The sequence below is a fragment of the Sapajus apella genome, unplaced genomic scaffold, assembly GCF_009761245.1.
Source record: "Sapajus apella isolate SASKATOON/1434 unplaced genomic scaffold, GSC_monkey_1.0 scaffold6, whole genome shotgun sequence".
Classification (NCBI taxonomy): domain Eukaryota; kingdom Metazoa; phylum Chordata; class Mammalia; order Primates; family Cebidae; genus Sapajus; species Sapajus apella.
The window spans coordinates 77018971-77045184 of NW_022436946.1; the positions used below are offsets into that span (position 1 = coordinate 77018971).

Below are 26214 nucleotides of genomic sequence, written 5' to 3' on the forward strand. Positions count from 1 at the left end.
TCCTTTTGAAATTCCTTTAGTGAAGTTGGTGGGAGATTAACTCCCCCAATTTGTGTTTGCCTGAAAATCTGTATTTTGTTTTCATTCTTGAGAGATAGTTTAACTATGTTTACAGTTTTAGATTAACTTTTATTTTCTCCCAGCACACTAAATATGTTTTCTTGGTTTTCATTTTCGCTGCTGTGACATCACTTTAGGCTGTATTCCTTTGAAAGTACATTGTTTTTAGCCAGACACTTTAAATCTTGTCACTGTTGGTTTCACTTTAATTTACAATGTGACTGAGTTAAGATTGGTTTTTATTCTGTTTAGATTTTTTTGTTTCCTAACTCTTATTTTTGTCTTTACTAAGTTGTGGAAAATTATCATCTGATATTTTACAAATATTTTCTTTTCTTCTACTTTTTTATTCTGGAACTCCAATTACAAATATGGCAGACCTTTTCATTCTGTCTTCCATATCTCTTAAACTGTCCTTTATATTTTCTTAATCTCTCCATGCTAAATTCTGCATAATTCTTCAGATTTAGTTCATTAATTTCTCTTTGGTTGTGTTTGGTTTGATTAGTAACCCACCACTGAGTTTTAAATGAATATATTTTTAGTTTTATAAACTCTATGTAGTTCTTTTCCGACCCTATGTAATTTAAAAATATCTTCTTAGTCTTTTGTCATGTTTAAAATATATATTTCATTTCCAGGAAGATACTAAGCACATTTATTTTATATTCATTAGATAATATCAACATTTCAGGTTTGATGTGGTTCCTCTAATTCATGGCTTACTGTTTTTGTTGATTCTGCTCACTGTGGACTGTTTCCTTGTATGTGTGAGCTTCTATTTTTCTGAATTTAATTTGAAGAAAACATAAGAATGCCTTTCTCCCCATGGGTATGGGTTTTTCTGGTAGGTGCTCTACCAATCTTGTGCACTACCCACCTGGAAGCACTTAAACTTATCAGCATATCCTTGCTTGAACTCTGTAGGTGTTTTAAGTTCAAATCCTGAACTCAGGTTCCAATAAGCTTGTACTCTGAATTCTGAAGGGATATTTTCCCTCACCTGAAGCCAAGGACTAAGATTTTAAAAGTTTGCTTTTGGTTTTCTTCATCAAAAGATGTATTTTTTTTCTAGTTTGACCTTTCACCACGAGTCTAGCCCTGTAAGCATATTAGTGTTATACATGAATTTTAGTTATTTGTCCATCTTACTAGATAAAAGGGCTTATCTCCTATTCCTTTACGAGGCTGTCAAAAGCCTAACCTCTGTTTCTGGTATTATTAGATATCTCCAGGGAAGTCAGGGCTTTAGTGCTAGCTTATCATTCAGTTTCATTTTGCCTTTTGTTTCAAAGATATTTCTCTCATAATTTCTAGATGCTTTTGGTAGGAGAATTTTTACAACATCTAGTCCAACAGAAGTGGAAATTTCTCTACATCTCTTCAAATAAAAAAATTACCACCTCCATTCTAACAAGGCTATTTCAATCAGTGTTAACATGTTCAAAGACGAAATCTAAATTACATATTTAAAAGCATAAAAATAACCTTTAACATGAAATGTGGATTAATGTGGAGGTAATATCAAGAAAATAAAAAGAAGGAATGCCGAGACTATTAAAACTAGTACCAACATTTTACTTAATAAGCTGTCTATCCTCCTAGCCATTATTGTTCCAGTGGTAGATGAATTACAGTTGTGATGCAAATTTTGAAACTTATTTGGAAATGCATTAGTCAAACGTGATATTGATCAAAAAGAATTCATTCAGTGAAATTTTTTTAAATACATTTTAATTACATGATCTAACTTTCATTTCTTCATCTCTTAACTTCAATATATTTAGTACTCTGAAAGTTAAAGCATCTAGTAAAAACTCTACCGTTTAAGCACAAATATATATTTACACAAAGAGCCTTTTGGAATTAAGATTTTGGAAGGTAATTTAGACAAAAGTTAATCAGTTAACTGATCTTCAGTAAAATCAGTAAAACCAAATTCATTCTATTAGATTTCTACAATTTCTCTTATAACCTACCCTAACACAGAAGAATAGTATTTAATCTCAAAATCTATCTTCTTAGGCTAATTTAATTAATTTTCATGTTCAATGGATGATCACAATGTGTGGTATTTTTCTTTAGTATAAAAATGCTGTTCTAGATTTCTCATGTTTTGCTAATTCCATATAGTTCAAATTAGGCTAGTAATAATCACCAAGGGGTATGCGATCTCTAATAACTGCGAAATCTTCTTAAGCTTTTTCCTATTGGCATTAGCATAGAGTTTACCTTGGCAATGGAAGAGAAGCCAAAGGACATAAAGCACCCGGTAGCATTTTTAATATCCCTGGCACAGATTTCTGGCAGTAGCAGCATCCAAAAAAGTGCATTAGCTCTGGTTTTATACAGTCTCTTACAAGAAGGGGGAAAAGAGGTAAATGTGCAGTTGGCAATTTAAGAACTGCTGAGCTATGGATCAAACTTTGCTTCACTGAATAAATAATAAAACTCCATCAAATTCAGCTTAATATTGCATGGTCATTAGTGACCTTCATCATCAGAGTTGGTTTGACTGGATTGGTGCATATAGATGAAAAATAATCTTTTTAAAATGTAAATCATATCATGCAGTGGCCCTGCTTAAAACCCTTGAAGCAATTATATTGCTCTCAGAATAAAATTCAAATTTCTTATCAAGGCCCATAAGACCTTACCAGATTTGTCCTCTATCCTTCTCTTTAACATCATTATACAACACTCCCTCTCTCACTGGATTCAGGCCACACTGACCTCCTTTCTACTGCTGTAATACGCCAACTTCTTTCTCCAGCCAAGGAAATTCAACAAAGAAAAGATCCTCTCTAAATTGAGCTAGAACAACTGGATAATTTTATTTAAAACTTAACTTTGATCCATGTATCACATTTATAAAAATTAACTTGAAATTTATAGGCATACACATAAAAACTAAAACTATAAAACTTCGGAAAAAACATGAAAGAAAATCTTTTTGATCTGGATCAGGCAAAGATTTCTAGAAGATACAATAAGTAAGATTTCTAAGAGAAAAGAAACTGATAAAATACATTTCATCAAAATTGAAAACTTTTAAATTTTTAGACATGGGTGAGGGAAACAAAAAGGCAAGTCATAAATTAGAAAATATTTGTGAAATAAATATTTGACAAAGGGCATGTGCCCAAAATATGACATGAACTCTTAGAACTCAAGAAGAAAACAACCTATTAATGAGAAGACAAAAAAAATATTTGAATGGAAACTTCATGAAAGAAGATAAACAAATGGAGAAGCACATAAAAAGACCCCCAATATCACAAGTCATCAAGGAAATGAAATAAAAATCAAAATATGATAACACTACATACCCACTAGCATGGCTAAAAATTAAAATGCTGACAATGCCAAACGTTCATTATAATGTGATGCAATGATGACACTCATACATTGCTGATAGGAATGCGAAATGGCACAGTCACTTTGGACGTCATTATGGCAGTGTCATATAAACATATACATCAATCCTACTTTTAGGCATTTATCCAAGAGAAATTAATGTCTGTGTCTACATGAAAACTTGTCCATGAAGCATTATCCACTATTGTCACAATCTGAAAACAAGGCAAATGTTCACCAACATGTAAACAGGTAAATTATGATATATCTAGATGATGAAATATTACCCAGTAATAAAAAGGAACTCAATACACACAACAACCTGGGTGGATCTCAAAAGTATTATGTTAAGTGAAACAAAACAAACAAAAAACTACATACCATTTGGTTTAATTACATGAAATTCTAGAAAAGGTAAAAGTATAGTGAGACAAAGTAGATGAGTGGTTGCCTGGGTCTAGAAGTTGGGGCAGAAGATCAATTGCATAGAGGCACAGAGAACTTTTTAGGGTGATGGAACTGTTTTATATCTTGAATCCAATTACCAAAATTCATCAAACTGTATACAATTGCCAACATTCATCAAATGTACACTTTAACTAGGCGACTTTTATGTTATGATAAAGTCAAAAACTTAGTAGTAACCACAATTGTTTAAAATCAGACTAACAAGATTTGACGGGAGAACAATAATATTTTATCACTAGCATTGTATAAAATTACCATGGTGTGATGATGACAAAAAAACGACTTTGACTTTTATTCATCCTTAAAGGAGAATGGGAACGAGGTGTAGAAATAAAAACAAGATTTAGTCTGCATGATGACTGGGCCCCACGACTCCACACACACTGCTTCCAAAATACTTGCAGTCTCCATGTTCCCCCAGGCATTTGAAGGTTATTTTCTAGCAAAATAACCCCAGAGAAAAAAGTTCTTCAAATATGAATAGTGGAAGTCACCCAGTGAGTAGGTGGTTCACATCTAATCCCCTTAGAAAAAAATTCCTGCAAAGGGAAATACCACCCATGCATACAGCTTCATAGTGCCTCACGCACAACCACTCACAGCCTGGAATCAACAACATGATGTAATGAGAATAAGAGAAACATACAAAAAACACAGAGATCATGTATGGAACAGGAGGAAACTTCAACACTTATGATTCATATCTAATAAAAGACAAGAAAGATATTACATTCAGTCAATGCATAATATTCAAAGCATAAATATATAAGAAAAAGTGAGACAGCCACTTGGCAGAAATAATTTCGTTAATTCATTCCACAAAATATTTTGGGGACTCACTACTGTTTTATACTGTGCTGGGCTTTACATTGTTGAATGAGATGGAATTTAAGTAATTCCAAATAGTTAATTAGTTAATTTGATAAATTAAGTAATGGAAAAATATTAAAGTATGCTTCACAAAACCATGTTTTGTGTTCTTACTAATAATTTGCTTTCAAAAATCATTTATTCAGCTTGGACTTCAGTTTATTCATTCCTGAACTGGGCATAAAAATATTTGATCTTGGGACATGGAATGAGCAGTAACTGGAAGGGGGACACAAGGGATCTTCTGGAATTCTGGTAACGCTCTTTCTTGATGTGTAGATGTGTTCAGTTTGAGACAATTCACTAAGTGGCATACTTATGACTTGTGCAGTTTTCAGTGTGTATGTTGTACTTCAACCAAAAGGTTACTCCCAAATTTAGATGAGTTGTAAGGCCTCTTTCCGACCTGAATTAATTTATGATTCTATTGCTGATTTAAGTAAAGGATTATAGCAGAGAAAAGAAATCTAGACAGGAAATTTTAAAGCATGGTTCTAGACCCAGTTTTTTACTAACTAGCTGTGACCTTTCACCAAACACCCAGTCCTGGAGGGACCCCTTTTTCTCACGTATACCTTGAGACTGAATCGATTTAGATTTTCTCTAACATCCCTCCCACTGGAAACATCTGTGATGATTTTTACAAACATTTAATCCAACCAAGTGGTTTACCAAAACATTATTGAGTTGTTTGCAGCCCTTCTGTTGTAAACACATAAGCATCAGGTGAGACATTTTTGGTTTGTAAATTGTACTAATGACAAGCATGACTTATTCTCATAATTGAGTTCTAGATCCTACCTGAAATCTTCTTTCTGCTATTAATTTGCTTAGGGAACCATTCTCTCTGTAATAAAAATTGGGTATTAAGTAGTTTTACTGTACTCTGTAAATGCATTTTCGTGGGCATGCCTCAAAAGGTTTTTCTTCTCCTGTTTTGCTTTTATAGTCCTTCCCACATTATCCATTTTCCCCCCTCAGAGAAAGAGCCTGACCTTCTAGCTTTATTCCTCTCTTGAAAAGCTCATAAAATTTTTTAATTTAAAAATCATTACTCTTTGGATCTGCCTATGAATCTTTATTTGAAACAGAGAAATCATGGGAGTTATTTTGAGTTTTTGACAAAGATTGTAAATTCTTTAATTATTTTCTCTATAAACCATTTCATTTGTAGGCCTAGTTCAGGGATTAATGGATCATCTAGCATGAGCTGTTTCTTGCCTCTGGATAAGTGTTTTCCCTCAGAATTTAATAGACAGAAAGTACTTCTTAAAGTCTTAATGTTATTAACACTGTTAAAAAGATGAATTTTTCTGAAAACATTTTTATAGGAATCTCTCCCTAAGGGTAGCCTTTGGAGAATCCCTTAGGCTTTTTAGGTAGAGGGAGGGATTGTTATTGTTTTTAAAAAAATAAAATTTATTTTGTATATTTAAGACATGCATCATGTTGTTGTGGGATAGATGTATATAGTTTAAAAGGTTATTATAGTGAAGCAAGTTAATGTACCCATTACCTCACATAGTTACTCACTTCTTTGTTTTTGTGACAAGAGTAGCTAAAATTTGCTCATTTAGCAGGATCCCAAATACTGTACAATTTTATTACCTGTAGTCCCTTGAGGCAATTTTGATGTTTGGGTCAGTTACTTTTGTAAATTATTTCTATTCTTTTACTACTTTGTCCACTTTTCTGCAAGAGAATAACAATCTGATGTTGGTCGCTTTTTTTCTGAGCCCCTGGGAATTTGGACAATGAATAACTTCAATTTTAAAATCATCTATATTCGGCTTTTGGTTTTTCATCTTTCCTGTTCCCTTTAGAGATAGCACATGGGCACTGCTTTTCTGGGAGTTAACACTTAAGACATATTATGTGCTTAAAAAATTAGTCACTAATGTGTGTTTTCATGACATCTTGCTTTCAAATGTCATTATTTCTCATTTCTTAGAGGTCACTGTACTAAAAAATACAAAGTCCTAAATGGCAAGAATTCACTGTAAAAGATAGCTTGTCACATTATTCTTGAAGTAGATATACATTTCTATTTTCCCTCACAAAGTTTATAGACTCAACAAAGAAATGAAGAGGCCTTGAACAGAAATGCCCTTAAGTCACTGCAGAAAGGTAATTACCTCTCTTTTTCTTAAAAATGTCCAGAAGTCTACCCAGGTCTCTGCTGGTAATGGACTGGGTTACCGCCAACCCTCAAGCCGACATAAAACCCTTCAGCTCTCTCACTGTCACATTTTTCTTTCCCCTGGAAAAATCAGCTTCTCTTCTCTTTGCCAAACAATATCCCTTCTGTAATTTTAAGTCCATTCTTCTCAATCCTCTCCTTTCAAAATAAGACTGACCCATAAAGAAACAATCATCTGTTTCTCGATGTGTTTGGAGATTTCTCCTTTTAGAGAGAAAGAAACCCTGAGATATGAGATCCTGTTTCCTCCAGACCCTTTTCCTAAAATCAGAAACAAAGGCCGCTATATCCCTGTATCAGAATTTGCAAATCCAGTCTAAGGGGAAAATATGGCTTACTGCATAAGGATTCCTGCCCTCCTTCAGATCAGCTGGTCTCTAGTTAAATAATGGCAGCCATCAGAACCATGCACCCTGCGCCCTGTTGCCTGGTCTGTCCAGGTCACTGTGTCAAGCACTGGGAACACCAACAGGCCCAGGGGACTGTAGTCAACAAAACCATCTTGTTCACCTTGCACTTACGCAGTGCTTTTACGCTTATAAGGATCTTTAGCAAACGTGTAATTTTTTACAAATCTCTGAGGATAACCTGATAGGGAAATAGATTTTCTCCCCCATTTCATAGAAAGAGACTATGGGACTATTATAATATCACCTTTGCATTTTAGGAAAGTAAAGAACTAGAATCCAGTTTCCCTTTCTCCAAGTCTTCACAACCTCTACCTGTAAGCCTCCAGTCTTAATCCTGACATATCCCTGTTATCATCTGGATATGGTTTGCCTACCCCCCACCAAAATTCTGGTGAAATTATCCCCAGTGTTGGAGGTGGGACTAGTGGGGAGGGTATTTGGGTCATAGGGGCAGATCCTTCATGAAAAGATTAATGCCCTCCCTCATGGGTGAGTGTTTAGTTCCTGAGATAAACATTTATTTTAAACAGTGAGGCAACTCCTTCCCCACTCTTTTGCTTCCTCTCTCACCACGTGATTTCTGCATGCACCTGTTCTCCTTTGCCTTCTGTCATGAGTGGAAGCAGCCCGAGGCCCTCACCAGATGCAGATGCCCAGTCAGGATCTCTCCAGCCATCAACATCGTGTGCCAAATCGATCTTCTTTCTTTATAACTACCCAGTGTCGAGTATTCCTTTAGAGCAACACAAAACAGCCTAAGACAATATCATAATAAGTCTACTTGTTTGATTCTCTCATCTCCTATAATCTTTCACTGCAGATGTTATAGAACCAGAGCACAAATGCCAGTTGAGTTTAAGGTCAGAACCCAAATAAGCTCTTTTTTAAAGCTATTCTCAGGTGACCAGTTAATAGTACTAAATTTCTTTCTCCAAGAAGTTTGAACTTAATGATAATCCTTTGGAAGTTTTCATTCTATTGGGGTCGATAGTAGGCAAAGTCAAAAATACAAAGTTTCAGGAAAATCATCAATCAACTGGGCAAATATGAAACTATCCAGTGAGGAATAGAGCCTGCCATTACAAGTGTTGTATAGTAAAGCAGTATATAAAATACCATGGAGTAAATCTCTTAGTCTCCAACTGGCTAAGTCCCAGATATCATCTTTTTCCTAAGCCAATCGAAAAGCAGGTTTTCAGCATGATCACTGTTATTTCTCACCACTGCTGTGAGTGACTCTAAGAACATCATTAACAAAGAACATCGTCCCAGGATAGCTGCCACCCACATAATCCCCAGGATGGCTAATAAGTGTCTCTGTCTGCCTTGGTATTTGTCCTTGCCAATACACTATCAACAAAACAAATGTACTTCAGGATGAGCAGGCTCATCAAAGTTTGTGGAGTCATGGTGTCTGATTTTTAGAATAAATGATATTATTTATACCAACAATAAAAAAGGGTTTGTTGTTTGTATCGTATATGCGGGGCTCTGGGCTTGGCCTGAATGATACAAGATGGCACCAGACACATATTTTTACCTGAAGGAACTGACAATATAACTGTGGATGCAAGACTTGGATCTAAAAATTGAAAGTGCCATTGCAATATAGTACATTCATGTGTCACTTAATGATGGAAGTATGTCTTGAGAAACACTTCGTTAGGCAATTTCATCCTTGTGAGAACATCATGGCGTACTTACACAAACCTAGAGGGTATAGCCTCCTCCATACCTAGGTTATGTGGAGTAGTCTATTACTTGCAGGCTACAAACCTGCACAGCATGTGACTGTGCTGGATGCTGTAGGCAATTGTAACATTAGTATTTGTGTATCTGAACGTAGAAAAAGTATGTAAAAATACAACATTATAATTTTATTTGTTTGTAATTTTATACAGTATTGTAATTTATAATACCATCACATGAGAGGTCCATCATTGATGGAAACATCATTATGTTATGCATAACTGTACCTTAAATCCAGAATGAGTGATGTGGCATATAAGCATATGGGAGCTCATAGGCTGGAACAGTTTGGAGAGTTAAAGCAGGCGGGAGAGCCCATTAACTCTGGGTCTCACACAGAATTTACTGTCTACATTTACTCATTCAGTCCTCAACATTATCGTATGAGACAACATACTGTTATGGCCTGTGTTCTTCTTCTGTTTTGCAGGTGAAAAAATTGAGGCTTGGAGGTAAGTAACTTGCCTAGATCACACACCTGGTGTTCAGACAGTCTGATGCTGGAATGCTAGCTCTTAACCATGTTGTAGATAGATGAGGAAACAGCCACCCTTCCCTGAATGTGAAGATGATTGGGAAAGGGACCCATACAAAAGCTCTGGGAGAAAGATCCATGTAGCCAATAAACTCTGCTAACTGGAGTTAATGATGAAACACTGCAGAGGCCATCCAGGATGGTGGCTGACTTTGCCAGTCCAACCCCAGTTGTCAAGGATGACTAAAGACACACAGCACCAGGAAAGGAACATGGACAAGTCAAGCAGACAGCATCCTCCAGTACACCAGAGTTTATGGAGAGAACTCTGAATAACAAGCCTGGCAAGATAAATATATTAATATATATTGATATACCAGGGTACCAAAAGTATAACTCCCATACAGGACAGGGTACAGATCATGAGGTAACTGAGTTAATGAGAGCAGGATATGGAGGCCTGGGGAACCCATCCCCAGAGTACAGGAGGCACTGTGGCGAGGGTCAGTGGCAGCTGCCAGGAGGAAGGTTAGCCACAAGAACTAATAGTCAGAAGTTATGGCATGACCTTTTTAACATTAAGTTAAACAAGGTACACCGAACTGCCACCTGGTAGGAAAGGGCACTGGATTTGTCATCAGAGTGAGATGTACTCTGGAAAGAGGGAAAACAAAGTCCAGTGCTAAGGTCCAAAGACAGAGACCAAGTAGCAGCAAAATTGAGTTGATTCCAAGTCATATCTTTCCTGGCAAAAAGCCTTGACATCTCTTTTTTTCTGGGTCAGAATTGAGGAAAAAGCCCAAGATGAGATTGATTGAATCTATATGTAAGAATCAAAGACCCCTAGTTGTGGTTTAATAAGTCTTCAGAAGATGGGAACTAAGCAGCACCTATAATAATTTCTATTCATTTCTAGCAATTCTATTCATTTCTAGCAAATATTTATTGGGTGTCTACTATGTGCCAGACACTCCTACAAGCGAAGGACTACAGTAGTGAGAAAGACAGGTCTCTGCTGTCTTGGCACTTATGTTCCAGAGGGAGCATAATTAAATAAATTAAGATGAGGCAAAAAAACTGTTTTAAAAAGTTTTGCAAAGGCACAGAGGCAGGAAATGTCATGGGTTGTTTGAACGAGAAATAATTAGTCTGGTTGCAGCAAAATGTTTATGAAAGGAATCTAGGGAATTCATCCATGCACTGAATTCAGAATCACCAAAATGGTGCAGGTTGGAGCTCAATGAGCCCACAGACCACCTGCCCAGCCCCTCCTGTCTGCAGAGGAGAATTGGAGTGTCAGAAAATGGGGGTGAGTGGAAGTATGAAACACAGATCTTAGTGAAGACAGGCCCTAATGCCATTTATTTGATGAAAATTCTGCAAATCGTTAGTCCACTAGATTGTTGAGTGGTTCAAAGAAATGCAGTGGTCATGGGAGCTGGATCCAGGCCGCCTTCTTTTACCCTTATCTGTGACCTTGGGCAAACCCCTGAGATTCACTGAAAGCCTGGAGGCTGATGCTCCCAAAAGCCCCTTCCAATTCAGAACTCCTTTAATGCTTTAAATGATTCTAGCCCAGTGTATAAGTCCATTTTCGCACTGCTATAAACAACTGGCCAAGACTGGGTAATTTATAAAGGAAAGAGGTTTAATTGACTCACAGTTCAGCCTGGCTGGGGAGGCCTCAGGAAACTTACAATCATGGCAGAAGATGAAAAGGAAGCTTCAAGCTGAGATTTAGGTAGGGACACGAAGCCCAATCATATCACTCAGTTATCAGTGATGACTCTTCAGAGGTATCAGCACAAGCTGGGGAACAAGGCAACACGCAACCCAGCAGCAGGATTCAGGTTCTGGTCCTGATGGTGGGCCCTGCTGTGGTCTTGAACAAATTACGTAATCCCTTAATGTCCTCGTCTACGAAGCGTGGGGTTGCACCAGACCATTACCAAGCCACCTCTCAGTTCGAGTCTTCTTTGAGTCTAGATTCTTACCTCACTTTGACAGTGAAAAAAGACAAACACATGACTTTTTTTAAAAAAAAAGATACCAGCTCTCAATGAAAACATCTTAAACAGCATTAATTGCTTGCTCCTTTACATCTCATCTCCTATGCTATACTTTGTAATTTTATGGAGTCAGTGGTATATAAAATTTCAGTTACAATGCTTGCTTTCAATGCTCATGCAGCATTTAAATAAATGCATTTTTAAGTAAAATGAAAGAATACAGGGTCTAGAAAGAAGACAAAAGTCAATAAATTATTACATCTACTTATCACAAATTAAATGCATTGCATTGTGTAAACAGGATTCTAATACAACCAAGCCCCTTCAGGTAGTTCCCCCACATGGCTCTATAAATGCCATTAGCACCCTCGGTCAGCTTTATAGCGCATATGAATGTGCTTGTTCTAACAATACCATCAACTGTTTCTGAACCAAAAGCTGTCAAGATTTCCATTTCCTTTATTCTAAGTGAGAAAAAAAAAACAAACCCAACTCTAAGTGAGATTTGTAATTGGAGAGAAAAGTGACAGAATATTGGCTAATTTGCTTCCCTAAGGCCTCTTAGAAGTCCTTGCTTAGGGTCTGACTGTTTTATTATCCCAGTTTTCTTTTCTCTGCTAAAATCATGGTGACAATTCAAGTTAAATCTTGCTGCTATAAAAATATTTTTTGTTTGCTTCAGGAAAAAGAACCCAAGTGTACAAACAAAAGTCAGAAAATATAATATGCACATTTCCATATTCATTCATGGCCGGCATCTTTTAGCATTGCACTTAAATTTCTGCAATGTGACTTCTAGAGTGCATAAATAATAGTAGCTAGCGTATATTGAGCACTGACTCTATGCCAGGCACTGCGCTAAATGATTTATATCTAGTGTCTCATCCAATCTTCCCAACAAACAAATCTTGGAAGCAGTCAAATGCATTGACCTCTCAAAGCCAGCTCTGCCTCCTAGTTTTGCTATTTCAGTACCATGGTCCCATCACTCCACCTGCTATGTAGGCCTGAGAATTCAGTTATTCTTATCAAAAGAAATTCAGAGACTCACCCTCTTGTGCAATGTCTCTCACATATGTGTTTTCACTTCCTTTTGCTTGTTCACCTCATCCCTTCCTTCCCCACCGACCTCCTCTTTTATTTATCAAAATGCTGCTGGTGCAGAAATTCCTAGCCTAAATCTCCCTCCTCACTGCCCACTTTCTCTATACTCTGTCCCTGCCCCTCCCACATCCACACACCTACACACCTGTTTTCTGACTGACCTTGTCCTGGGTAATCTTGTCCAGCAATAAAGCCCACTCCCTCCCACAGCAAGCACTGACTTGGTTATGCAGTTGGCATTTTTACTTATGCTTACTGCCAGCAATTTCCTCTGATCTTTAAGTCTTGTCTCTCCAAATAAAGAGAAATTCCTTGAGGGTAGGACCATCTCTTCTGCAGTCACTAGCTCAGGGGCCAAGAAAAGAAAATCAGGAATAGCTAAAGAAGTCATGTATGTGGGATATAATAAACTAAGCAGTATTAAACATATTAACCATATATAGTGTTTACTAGGGGGTCAGACATTGTCCTAAGCACATCAGATACATTAACAACAACTGTTAAATGTAGTCATTGTTACATATCTCTGTTTCACTAATGAGAAAACAAAGTCACAGAAAGCTAGGTAACTTTCGCAAGGGCACAAAACTGGCAAATAATGAGGTGAGCCAGGCTATCTGATTTCAACATCTAGTTTTCTTGAGAAACCAAAAAAAAAAAAAATGAATTGGGGCTGTCTTCCTCAAACACATTTTCTCCCTCAAATTTTCTATTTTCTGTAGAAAATGAAATATATTTTATATTCCCTTTCATTACAGTTTCAATATCTGAAAAAAATAAGAAAACAGTTGGCCAGAAATAACCACAAACACACTAGGTGCCTGCCATATCCCTGTCAGCAAAATTTTAGCCCTTCCTGAGTGAAAGGAGAGCTGGAATTAAAATTCATCCTCATGACTTAGGCATGTCTGAAACCTCCTGGCTTTCCTTCTTTTAAACAAGTCGGCCGCATTTAACTTTCTGATATAATATTTTAAGAACATCATTTTGTAAATATATACAACTATAATTTGTCAATTTATAATTTTTAAAAATAAAAATTAAAAGGAAGCATCATTTTCTTCCTCAGAAGCCTTCAACAGCTCACCACTATCTATGTGAATGTGTGTTTGACTTCCGTAGCCTCAGGTGCAAACATTGCATCAGCATAAGGTCCAGTCAGCAGATGGCAGAAAAACCAGTAATCTGAGCTGGTAAAATTTAATATAAAGAATTGTTAACTAGGTAAAGATAGTTAAGTACTAAAAGGTATAAAAGAGAATACTAAGATATTCAAAGGTAGCAACTCCAGAAAGCAGTTACTATCCCTAAGGCCAAGGGAAAGTGAATAAGGAAGGAATGTGGAAATTTAGAGGAAAGAGCTCTGCAAGACTTAGAAATATTCAGCTTCTGTGAGAAGGCATGGATGCACAGAGATACACATCTGACTGCTGTGAGAATGAAGAAACTTGATGGAGAGACCACTTGGGAATCACCCAGCACTGAACTGTGGGAGCCTGTGCTTTGTTGAACATTACAAGGTTCTCCTCGACATTTCCTCACGAGTCTGCTTGCTACTGCCCAGAAATAACACATGCTGGGCTTAGTACCTAGGTGATGGGTTGATAGGTGCACCAAACCACCATTGCACAAGTTTACCTATGTAACAAACCTGCACATCCTGCACATGTACCCCAGAACTTAAAATCAATTAAAATTCTGCAACTTCAAATTTTGTACCAGATGGAAATTATATTGATTTAAAATGAAAATTGTAGGTAAGCTCCATTTGTACCCTTGTCTCTGTTAGGAGTGGTCCTGTGAGGGCACAGAGGGAGTGTTGAGGAAGAAGATAACCAACAGGACAACATTTTGGTGGGGGTGAGCGATTTGTTTTCTTCTGAGCTCTTCTTTTGTATTCTTTTTAAATAAAATATAACAGTATTCAAGGTAAAGGGGGAAAAAAAGCATACTCAGTGAAACAAGGAAAGTCCTTTTTTCCTGCCATTAACACCCTGCAATCTCTTTTTAGCATCTTCTACTGACAGAGTTTAGCATCGAATCAGAGAGCAAAGGAGAAGTGTCTGCAGTGTCCAGCTCCAGTATTACAAAGGAAGGCAAAGAAGAGTGGGTTTGGAGCTGAGATGTACTGTTCTTTCCTTTGCCTTTAAAAAAAGAGTATCAAAGGTCCCCACACCAGTTGGAAGTGACATTTCTTTCTTCTGAACTCCTATTTTACCTGTTTTGGAGACCAATCATGTAACACTAATAGTGCGTTACTAGATATTCTAAATATTCTCACATAATGTGTGTTTCCCTCATACTAGATGACAAATTCCTAAAGGAAGATTTTCTTTGAAAATTTTTGTGTTAAATACAGAAATGGCATTTAAAATGTATAGCTTCACTACTTATTATAAATAAAGTGAATATCCTTGTAACCACCATCATGTTAAGACAAAGACAGAATGTGGTCAGCATCCCAGGGGTCTTCCATGTGCCCTTCCCAATGACAGCCCCCACTTCTGCTACCAAGAGTAACCACTGGCTTTTACAATAATCATTTCTTAACTTTTCTTTATTACCCAAGTACAATTCCCTAAACCTTATAGCTCATCTATATTTTTTAATATCTTTTAAATCACTCAATTTATGCTTTCATCTCTGTCCTTTTCCCACTATATTTTATTTGTGTAAGAAACTGGATCATTTATCCTATAGAATTTCTAAGAGTTTATTGCATTCCCATGGTGTAGTTTAATATGTTCCTCTGTCCTATGTATTTTTTTGTAAATTGTGTTTTCTGTAAATCAAAAGGCACAATCAGATGTAGATTCAAAAATTTTAATAAAACTTGTTTAAAGAATTTTTTTTGTGTTAGGGAGTACATGATATTTAATTTTCTTTTTGTGATGTCAGCTACCATTGATGTTCATTATCCAAGGCCTTTAACTCACTAGGGGTTGCATACTGGTGACATTCCAACTCTATGATTCCTTGTCCATTTATTTATTGGGATCCTTCTATAGAGAAAAGCTTCCCCTTATCTACTATTTGGTTACCCAGTGTTGCATTTCATATAGAAAAAACAAAATGAATGCCAGATTTCAAAATAAAGAGTTGGTTAAAAATACAACCAGTTATATGGAGTTTTATAATTCATTATAATCTTGTGAATTTTGTTATTGGCCTTATAGATGTTCAAATTGCCTTATCTTTAAGTTGGTTCCAACTTTTGACAAAATCTACTAGTCTTTGGTGGCTTCCTTGATATCTGCTATACTCTAGGCTTATTGTACATTTTCTGTCCAGCACTGAAACTAGCCATTTCTCCAAGATTCCCTGGTTTCTTTTAATGGTAAATAGCAAATCAAGACCAAAAACCAGGGGCTAGGGATGTCCACCTATAGTAGCCTCAGTATAGTTTCCACGCCTTTGCAATGGACAGCGCTATATATAACAGATTGAGCTGGGAGATATATACATACACACTCACACACATACATAGAGCTAGGGGATTGAACTAGGAGATACACACACACACACACACACATAGTTATCACACTATATATATACTTATCTATAGAGAGAGTTATAATTTCTAGGTCATTTCAATGGGCAGAACTAAGAGGTAATTATCATAATTATATGGACCAAGCTAGGAGAGAAAGAGAACATAACACATCTTCTATAGAATAGAACAAACTAGGACAGAATGAATATCTTAGCTTGTTCCATTATATCTATACATTTATATATGCATAATGATTATATGTATATCACTGTATCAAGAATTATTTCTAAGTGATATAAACTGTTTTTCCTACTCTCACACTCAACACTTCTGGTCACCAAAATTGGTGGGGACTTTTCCCCACACAACAACTGATTCTCCAGTGGACACCAACTGAGTGTCCTATAATGCAATTCAATTCTGACACAGTCTACCTGGAGTTAGAATCAGATTCCCAGGTTAAGGGTTTAGTCCCAAAGACTGCCCCCATGACAGATGCTAGTTGCATGTGGACCTCTGTCTGGAACTGCTGACTGGCTGGCTATAAATTGGAAGTAACCACTACCACTTCCTTAGGCTTGAGCATTTGCTAGAGAGGCTCATGTAACTCAGGAAAGCACTTTATGTTGATTGGTATATTATAAAAGATACTACAAATAACATGGATGAACAGCTAGATGGAAGAGATGCAGAGGTCAAGGTATCCAGGAAGAGGCAGGAAATGTCCACGGCCTCATGAGGTATGCCACCCTCCACATCAGCAACCTAGAAGCTCCCCAAACTTCATGCTTCAGGAAGGTTTATGGAGGCTTCATCACATAGGCATGATTAATTACTAATTCAATCGTCAGCCTCTCTCCCCTTCTGGGAGGATGAAGAGTGAGGCTGAAAGTTCCAGACTTTTAATCATGGCTTAGTCTTTCTGGTGACCAGCCCCCATTCAGTGGGCCACCAAGAGTCGCCTTATTAGAACTCCTGTCACCCAGGACATTTCGAGAGATTTGGGAGCTCTATGTCACTTGACACAGAGGTGCTACTGTCGCTCAGGAAATTACAAAGGTCTTGGGAGCTCTGTGTTAGGAACTGGGTCAAAGACCAAATATTAGAACAAAAGATTCTCCTAGCACCCAGGAGAGTCCAAAAGGTTAGAAGTTCTATGTCAGATACCAGGTTAAAAACAAAACATTAGAACAAAGATGAACCTTGCTCCCCGATTCCTCAGGAAATTACAACGGTTTGGGGAGCTCTGTGTCAGGAACTGGAAATAGAGTTCAAATATATATATTTTAATTATGGTTCAATTTCCTATTCATTTAATAATTATGTCTATATCATTATAACTATTATTCTTTCCTATAGAATGTACCTCTATCAGAACTTAGTACATTATAGCTATTGATAATTGTATATATTATATGCATAATAAAATATATAAACAAGTATATTATATGACTATTTAATATATACAACTATATATGTAAATATTATTCATTAATTTGAAGATAAATACTTCACGTTCACACTGATAATCTGAATTCAAATTTCAGTGTTACTTAAACTCTTCTACCTTATGTTCAAATTTCTTTTTGTCTGCGGCAAGAATCCTGGATTGCAAGGACAATGGAGATGATTGACTGTTTTGTCCATGTCACACAAAACATTCTCAAAACAACACTATCAAAACTACTACCAGTATAAGTACTGAAAAACTGTTTCAAATTTTTTATGTGATATTCTCATTCTCTCCTTATTTTCTGTAACTATGCTGTATCTATATCGTCAGAGCATAGAGCCATTATCACACTCTAGCCTTATGTCCTTTCTTTGTTCTTCATGTAAATATATATTCAATGCCCACCGTCCATCTTTATGTCAAAATTCCTCCAGTTATTTTGGTTGTCTGAAGCTACTGTATGCCAAGGAAAGATTCACAGAAGCAGTATTTTTCAGTTCTTGCTTCTGGGTGGCAGTTTGTTCCCTTCGTATTTAAAAGACAGTTTAGTTGAACATAAAATCCTTGGCTTATTGTTTATCTCCCTTCAACATTCTAAATACGTTATTCTGTTTTCTTCTGCTGTACGACATTGTTCTTGAAAAGCCTAATAACAATTCATTTTTCTTTCTTTCATAAGTCATTTGGTCTATGGCTCAGATATTTGTTCTGGGCCAATTTTTCCAGGTATACAATGTGCTCTTTCAACATGTAACTTCAAATTTTTTCATTTGATGAAAGTTTTGGTGCATTATAATTAGGTGCTTCTTCTAACTTGATTTTTTATTCATGGATTCCTAATTTTTATATAGATATGTCAGATCTTCTCTGCCTGTCTTCTCAATTTATCACATTCTTACTAATACTTTTCATCTATTCTTTCCTTTTTCATTCCTTTTTAATTGTGGTAAAACATAACATAAAAACTACCATCATAACCATTTTTAAGCGTACAGTCAGCGGCATTAAGCACACTCACACTGTTGTGCAGTCAGCAGCACCATCCATCTCCAGAACTCTGTATCTTGCAAAACTGAAATTTATACCCATCAAACAATGACTCTCCATTCCCATCTCTCCCATCTCAGTCCTTGGCATCTTCATTTCCTTTAGAGCTTTACAAATTCCCTTCTCTTCATTTTCTATTTTTTGTTAAGTCATCACCAATGTATTTGCTCTTGTGTTATACTTCTAGTTAGACAATTTCTGAACTGAATGTTTACTTTTATGTCTAATTCTTCCTTTATTTCTACCACTTTATTTCTAAGTTTTCTTTATTGTGGTTTATCTTTCATATCTTCTGTTAGCTGTTTAAAAAAAAATTTCCATTTTTTTTTTGGTGAGAATATCTTTCTGGCATGCCTTTATTATCTATAGAAATTCTACTTATTTTTTTCTCCCTGCCCTGTAATAAATTTGAATGTGATTTTAGCTCATTCTTTTCTGTTGCTCATTTTTACACCAAATGAGATTTTCTAAAGTTTTAGAAAAGAAACTTGGCTTAGAATCATTTTGGGTTTTTAAAATTTAATGTCTCTAGACCACCCTCTTCTGGTTGTTTGTATAAAGTGTTCAACAATATGAATACTTAAATTCTAAGACTTTCTGGTTTTATTCTCCCTTAGGACTTTTATCTGGACCTCATGTTTCCTTGGTCTCTACTGTCCCTGACCTGCTCAGCTTAGATTCTCTTAGCAATTTATTCTTAGTTTGGATCATAGCTTTATCTTGGAGGGACTTTGTTGGGTACCTTTGAGAGTAAAGGGAGCTCAGTATATTCAGGCTCCTTATTCTTACCACGGACACTTTTGGACCATGCAAACCCTCCTAGTTTCGGTTACTGTTCTTTTCCAGATACATGCTTCTTGGCTTCTTCGAAGTCAAGTTTGTCAGATACTCCATTGCTTCCTCTTGGACAGACGCTGACACCAACTAAATCTTGCAGCTATTGGTGATTGATTTGTCATTATTTGCTCATAATTTGGGATTTGTGGGGATACCTAGTCCCTAGTTTTGTGGAGGTTGTCTGTGCCCCATAATACATTTTGTAATCTCAGTTGTTCTGTGTGTTCTACGAGGGAATGTGGCAGAAGCCACTGCCAGCTTCACCAGATCTCAGAGCAGAACTTTCTTATTTCCCAGCTCAGCATGCCTTGTACATAGGAAAGGTTTAGTAACTATTTGAACAACGAATTTAAAAGATTGAGGTATCATTTTCTTTAGGCACTTTGTAGTCCTAGAGTAAGGACTGTCAAAACTGTAAAGTGCTTGTTATCCCAGCACTTTGAGAGGCCAAGATGGGCGGATCACTTGAGGTCAGGAGTTCGAGGCCAGCCTAGCCAACATGGTGAAACCCCATTTCTTTTAAAAATACAAAAATTAGCTGGGTGTGGTGATGCACACCTGTAGTCCCAGCTACTCAGGAGGCTGAGGCACAATAATCACTTGAACCCCAGGAGGCAAAGGTTGCAGTGAGCTGAGATTATACCACTACTGTACAGCCAGGGCGACAGAGCCAGACCCTGTCTCGAAAAAAAAAAAAAATTGTAAAGGAGGTGAAGTTAATTCTTGGTATCAATCCACCAACTTTTCTGACTGCTCTTTCTTCTGTGCTTCTGGTCGGTCTCCTTCCTCTTATCTTCTTTTTCTTTCCTCCTGAGGCACATTCTCTTCCTGCCCTCCCTGACCTATTTATACATTGTAGGACTCATTTTGCTAATGTTTAAGTTTTTTTTCTAAATTCATAAATTAGATTTTCCTTTCTCAAACTGTCCTTGGTTTGATATCAAGATTATGCTGAAGTCTTACAATGATTTGTCAAGTATTCTCTCTTTTTCTATCCTCTGGAATAGTTCGTATAAGGTTGGAAGTATTCATTCTTTGAATGTTTGCTGGAATATTTTGGTAAAACAATTTGTGCCTGTACATTTTGAGTATGATGATTTTTAACAACTGAATTAATTAATTTTGGGGAAATAAGAATATTTTCAGTTTCTTCTTAAGTCCATTTTGGTAAATTACATTTTTCCAGGAATCTGCCCAATTCTGTTGTAAACAATGCTGTTTAAAGTATCCTGTTACTATTGTTTGGTTTCGCTGCTTCTATAGATATATCCTTCTTTCTAGTTCTACCTTCTTTTTAAAAAAATTTCCTGAACTCATCAGTAGTTTATCAGATGTATTGTTTTCAGATACTAAACTTTTGGCTTTGCTGGGACTCTCTATAGCATGTTGGTATTCTATTTCATTAAATTCATATTTATTATTTCCACTTTTCTACCTTTTCTGGGTTAATTTTATTTTTTTTATTTTGAATATAGATGATTAATTTTCCTGTATTTTCTTCTTACCTAATGCAAGTGTTTAAGGTTAAAACCTTTTCCCTGAGCACTGCCTTACCTGGATCCAATAAGTTTTAATTAAATAATTTTATTTTCTTTTAAGCCTAAATATTTTCTAATTTGTGATGATACATTTTTGACTCACAAATTACTTAGAACAGCTTCTTTTATTTTTTCAAAGAAAGTCTCACTCTGTCACCTAGGCTGGGGTACAGTGGCACAATCATGGCTCACTGCAGCCTTAAAATCCTGGGTTCAAGTGATCCTCCTGAGTAGCTTAGAGGGACTACAGGTGCACACTGCCATGCCTAGCTAATTATTTTATTTTTTTTAGAAATGTCTTGCTTTGTTGCTCTGGTTGATCTTGAACTCCAGGACTCAAGTGATTCTCCTTCCTTGGCCTCCCAAAGTGCTAGGATTATAGATGTAAGCCACTGTGCCCAGCCTAGAAGAGTTTCTTAATTTTCAAACATATTGACTTTTTCTTTCTGGTTATTTCTTTGCTATTGAATTCTAGAATGATTGCAATTTGGTCAGAGAATGTAATTCCTATGGCGCTGAACCTTTGGAATTTGTTGAGACTTGCCTCATGGTCCAGTATGAATCACATTGCGTAAATGTTCCATGGGCCCTTGAAAAAAGTGAAACGTGTATTCTGCAGCTATTGGGTGTAGTATTAATCTTATGTCCATTAAATTTAGCTGGTTAATTCTAGTGTTAAAATGTTCTAATCTGCATTGAGTCTTTTGTCTGCATTAAAATAGCTCTGAAAAAATACATAGGAGACTAAGGTTGCCAGAGAGTAATGCAGAGCTCTGTACATTCCAAATAGCAGTGTATCTCCCCAGGCCTGGACCTTCCTATTAGAGGAACTGCAAACGAGATCCCCAGACCACCTGCTGATCCTGGAAAGACTCCCAATCCCTGACAGACATACTCCCAGCTCACTACAACAGTCTGACAAAGATAGTAATCTTATGAAGGGGGCTAAAATTGAAACTGATGGTATGTTTTCCCCTAAGAGAACATCAGGAGTACACTACCCTTCCTCACATCCTTATTTATCTCAGTCAGTATGAGCAGCTCAAGGTCTTGGGTCATATTCATTATTTTTGTACCTTTTCATAAAATTCTGTGCATCCACTCATCATAGTGAATCCCACACAGCAGCCTACCCTAAAAACTTTCTCCGCAGTCTTGGGAACTCAGCCATGTATCAGCAAAATTGCCTGTATCTTCAACCTCTCCTCAAAATGCTCCTCCAACCTCTTACTTTGACTGAAACCTGCCACCTTGCTTTGTATTCAAGTGTCACAAAGTCATAATTTGTTTTCTCACAGGCCCACAGGGTCTGTAGTAGAGTGGATGTCCTCATTATTGCTTCTAGACCAGTGCTCTCCAAGTGCGGTCTACAGATCAGCAACAACCACATCACCTGGGAGCTTGGAAATACAGAATCTCAAGTCCCACATGAAACCTACTGAATCAGAAAATGCATTTTAACGAGATCCCCCAATGCTTTGCATCAACACTATAATCTATTTTTAAGCAGAACACTCAAAGAACAATCTGAAGCCCACAAAGCTACACCAGACATTGCTTCTGGTTTCTTCTATGACTGCCGCTTGTCTGTCTCTCCCACTTCCTTCCTTAGCTCCACACAGACTCTTGTTGTTCCTTAAACACACCACGATATTCCTGCTTTGGGGTCTTCTTATTTATAGGCTTCACTGTCTGAGACACTTTCCCATCAGATAACCTCACAGTTCACTCCCATATCTCCTCTGCAGAACCCACTTCTCAGAGAGCCCTCCTTGATTGTCCTGCATAAATACAGTAGCTGCCTACCTGCCCACAACTATTGCCTACTTTCTTTTTCTTCAGATAGCTTTAATAGGTACATATTATTCACCTGTTTGTTTTATTCATTTATTGTCAATCTCCTCCTTTCTCTTTTTCTTTCTCTATTAACCACACACACAACAACAAAAAAGCCACATCAGAAGAAACGCCCTCTATTTTTTTTTTGACTGTTGTATCTACAGCATGGAAAACAGTACCTGCATATTGTAAGTGCTCAATAAACTATTTTCTTACAAGGTAACAGATGAATAAGAAGCAAGGATGAAAAAAATGTTGTCACTGTATAACTGTATATACCTTCCAAATTTGAACCATGGAAACATATTATCTGCTCAAGAAAAGATTACTTAAATGTTTATTGTTGCTATCAGCAAATACTTTTGGTATTTATTTTTTAATTTGTACTATTTTTATTGTATTCTTATTGTTTTCTAAATATAGACTTTTAAAATTTTTATTTTAGCTTCATGGGTACATGTATGGAACATATATATATTATATATGGTACATACATAATAATATATGTACACTGAAGTCATCGAGGTTTGGTATACAGATTATTTCATCTCCCAGATAGTAAGCATAGTACTCCATAGGTAGTTTTTCACTCCTCACCCTCCTCCCAACCTCCACTCTCAAGTAGACCCTGGTGTCTGTAGTTCTTTTTTTTGTGTCCATGTATACTCAATGTTTAGCTCCTACTTATAAGAAGAATATGCTATTTGGTTTTCTGTTCCTGTCTTTGTTCACTTAGGATAATGGCCTCTAACTCTGTCCATGTTGCTGCAAAGGACCTGATCTCATTTTCATTTTCACGAACTGATTCTTTTTTATGGTTGTGTAGTATTCTATGGGATATATGTACCACATTTTCTTTATCCAGTCTACCATTGATGGGCATTTAGCTTGACTCAATGTCTTTGCTATTATGAATAGTGCAGCAGCAGGGAACGTTCATATGCATGTGTCTTTATGGTAGAATGATTTATATTCCTTTGGGCATATAGCCAGTAATGGGATTGCTGGGCCCAATGGTAATTCTGTTTTGAGTTACTTGAGAAGTCATCAAACTGTGTTCTACAGTGGCTGAACTAATTTATACTCCCACCAGCAGTATATGTGCATTCCCTTTTCTCCACAACTTTAGCAGCATCTGTTATTTTATGACTTTTCATTCATAGCCATTATGACTGATGTGAGTTTGTATCTCATTTTGATTTGCATTTCTCTAATGATCAGTGATGTTGACAATTTTTCCATATGCTTGTTGACTGCATGTATGTCTGCTTTAGAATGGTCTGTTCATATCTTTTGCCCACTCTTTAATGGGGTTGTTTTTTGCCTGTGAATTTAAGTTCCTTATAGATGCTAGATATTGGACATTTGTCAAATGTATAGTTTGCAAATATTGTCTCCCATTCTGTGAGTTGTCTGTTTACTCTGCTGATGGGTTCTTTTTACTGCACAGAAGCTCTTTAGTTTACTTAGGTACTATTTGTCAATTTTTTTGTTTTGTTGCAATTGCTTTTGGTGTCTTTGTCTTGAAATATTTTCTAGGTTTTATGTCCACAGTGATATTTCCTAGGTGATCTTCCAGGGTTTTAATTGTTTTGGGCTTTATATTTTAAGTCTTTAATCCATCTTGAGTTGACTTGTATATAGTGTAAGGAAGAGTACCAGCTTTAATCTTTTGCATATGGCTAGCCAATTATCCCAGCACCATTTATTGAAAAGGGAGTCCTTCCCCTATTGCTTGTTTTTGTTGACTTTGTTGAGATCAGATGATTGTAGTTGTGTGACATTAATTCTGGGCTTTCTGTTCTGTTCCATTGGTCTATGTATCTGTTTTTATACCACTACCATGCTGTTTTGGTTACTGTAGTATTGTATTGTCATTTGAAGTCTGGTAACATGATGCCTCAAGCTTTGTTCTTTCTGCTTAGGGTTGCATTGGCTATTCAGGCTCTTTCTTCATTCAATATGAATTTTAAAATAGTATTTTATAGTTCTGTGGAGAATGTCATTGGTAGTTTGATAGAAATAGCATTGAATCTGTAATTGCTTTGGGCAGTATGGGCATTTTAACATACTGATTTTTTTCCCTCCAAGAGCATGGATTGTTTTTCCATTTGTTTGTGTGACCTCTGATTTCTTTGAGCAGTGTTTTGTAATTCTCATTGTAGAAATCTTTCACCTCCCTTGTAAACTGTATTTCTAAGTATTTTATTCTTTTTGTGGTTATTGTGAATAAGATTATGTTCTTGATTTGGCTCTGTTTTGATGTTGTTTGTGTATAGAAATGTTACTGACTTTGGTACATTAATTCTGTATTCTGAAACTTTGCTGAAGTTGTTTATCAGATTAAGGAGCTTTTGGGCTGAGACTACGGGTTTTCTAGGTATAGAATCATATCATCTGCCAACAGGGATAGTTTGACCTTCTGCTTTTCTATTTGGATGTCTTTTGTTTCTTTCTCTTGCCTGATTGCTCTGGCTAGGACTTCCAGTACTATGTTGAATAGGAGTGGACAGAAAAGGCATCTTTATCTTGTTCCAGTTTTCAAGGGCTATGCTTCCAGCTTTTACCCATTCGATATAATGTTGGCTGTGGGGTTCATAGGTGGTTCTTATTATTTTGAAGTATGTTCCTTCAATGTCTAATTTGTTGAGGGTTTTTAACATGAAGAGATGTTGAATTTTATGAAGTCTTTCAACATCAATTGAGATGATTGTGTGGTTTTTGTTTTTTCTTCTGTTTATGTGTTGCATCACGTTTATTGATTTGCATATGTTAGACCAAACTTGCCTCCCAGGGATAAAGCCTACTTGATTGTGGTGGATTAGCTTTTCCATGTGCTGCCAGATTAAATTTGCTACTGTTTTGTAGAAGATATTTACATATATGTTAATCAAGGTTATTGGCCTAAAGTTTTCTTTTGTTGTTGTGTCTCTGCTAGGTCTTGATATCAGGATGATGCTGGTCTCATACAAGGAGTTAGGGAGCAGTCCCAACTCCTCAGTTTTTCTGTAATAGTTTTAATAGTAATGGCACCAGCTCTCCTTTATAGATCTGCTAGAATTGGGCCATGAATCTGTCTGGCCTTGGGCTTTTCCTGGTTGGTAGGCTTTTTATTGCTGACTCAATTTCTGAATTCATCATTGGTCTCTTCGAGAATTCCATTGCTTTCTGATTCAATCTTGGGAGGTTGTATGCTTCCAGGAAATTGTCCATTTCTTCTAGGTTTTCTACCTCGTGTGCATAGAGATGTTCATTGTAGTTTCTGAGGTTGTTTGGTATTTCTGTGGGATCAGTGGTAACATCCC

At 36.6% G+C, this 26214-nt stretch overlaps 1 long non-coding RNA gene across 2 annotated transcripts in view; it reads left to right on the forward strand.

The window, feature by feature from the left end:
- Positions 1-15763, forward strand: part of LOC116549751 — a 197854-nt gene extending 182091 nt beyond the window's left edge. Inside the window, exons 2-3 of one of the 2 annotated variants that reach the window (XR_004268043.1) lie at positions 4902-5010; positions 6457-15763. This is a non-coding gene — a long non-coding RNA (uncharacterized LOC116549751). The remainder of the gene's footprint in view (positions 1-4901; positions 5011-6456) is intronic. The other variant, XR_004268044.1, reaches the window with a different exon arrangement.
- The last annotated feature ends 10451 nt before the right edge of the window (positions 15764-26214 follow it).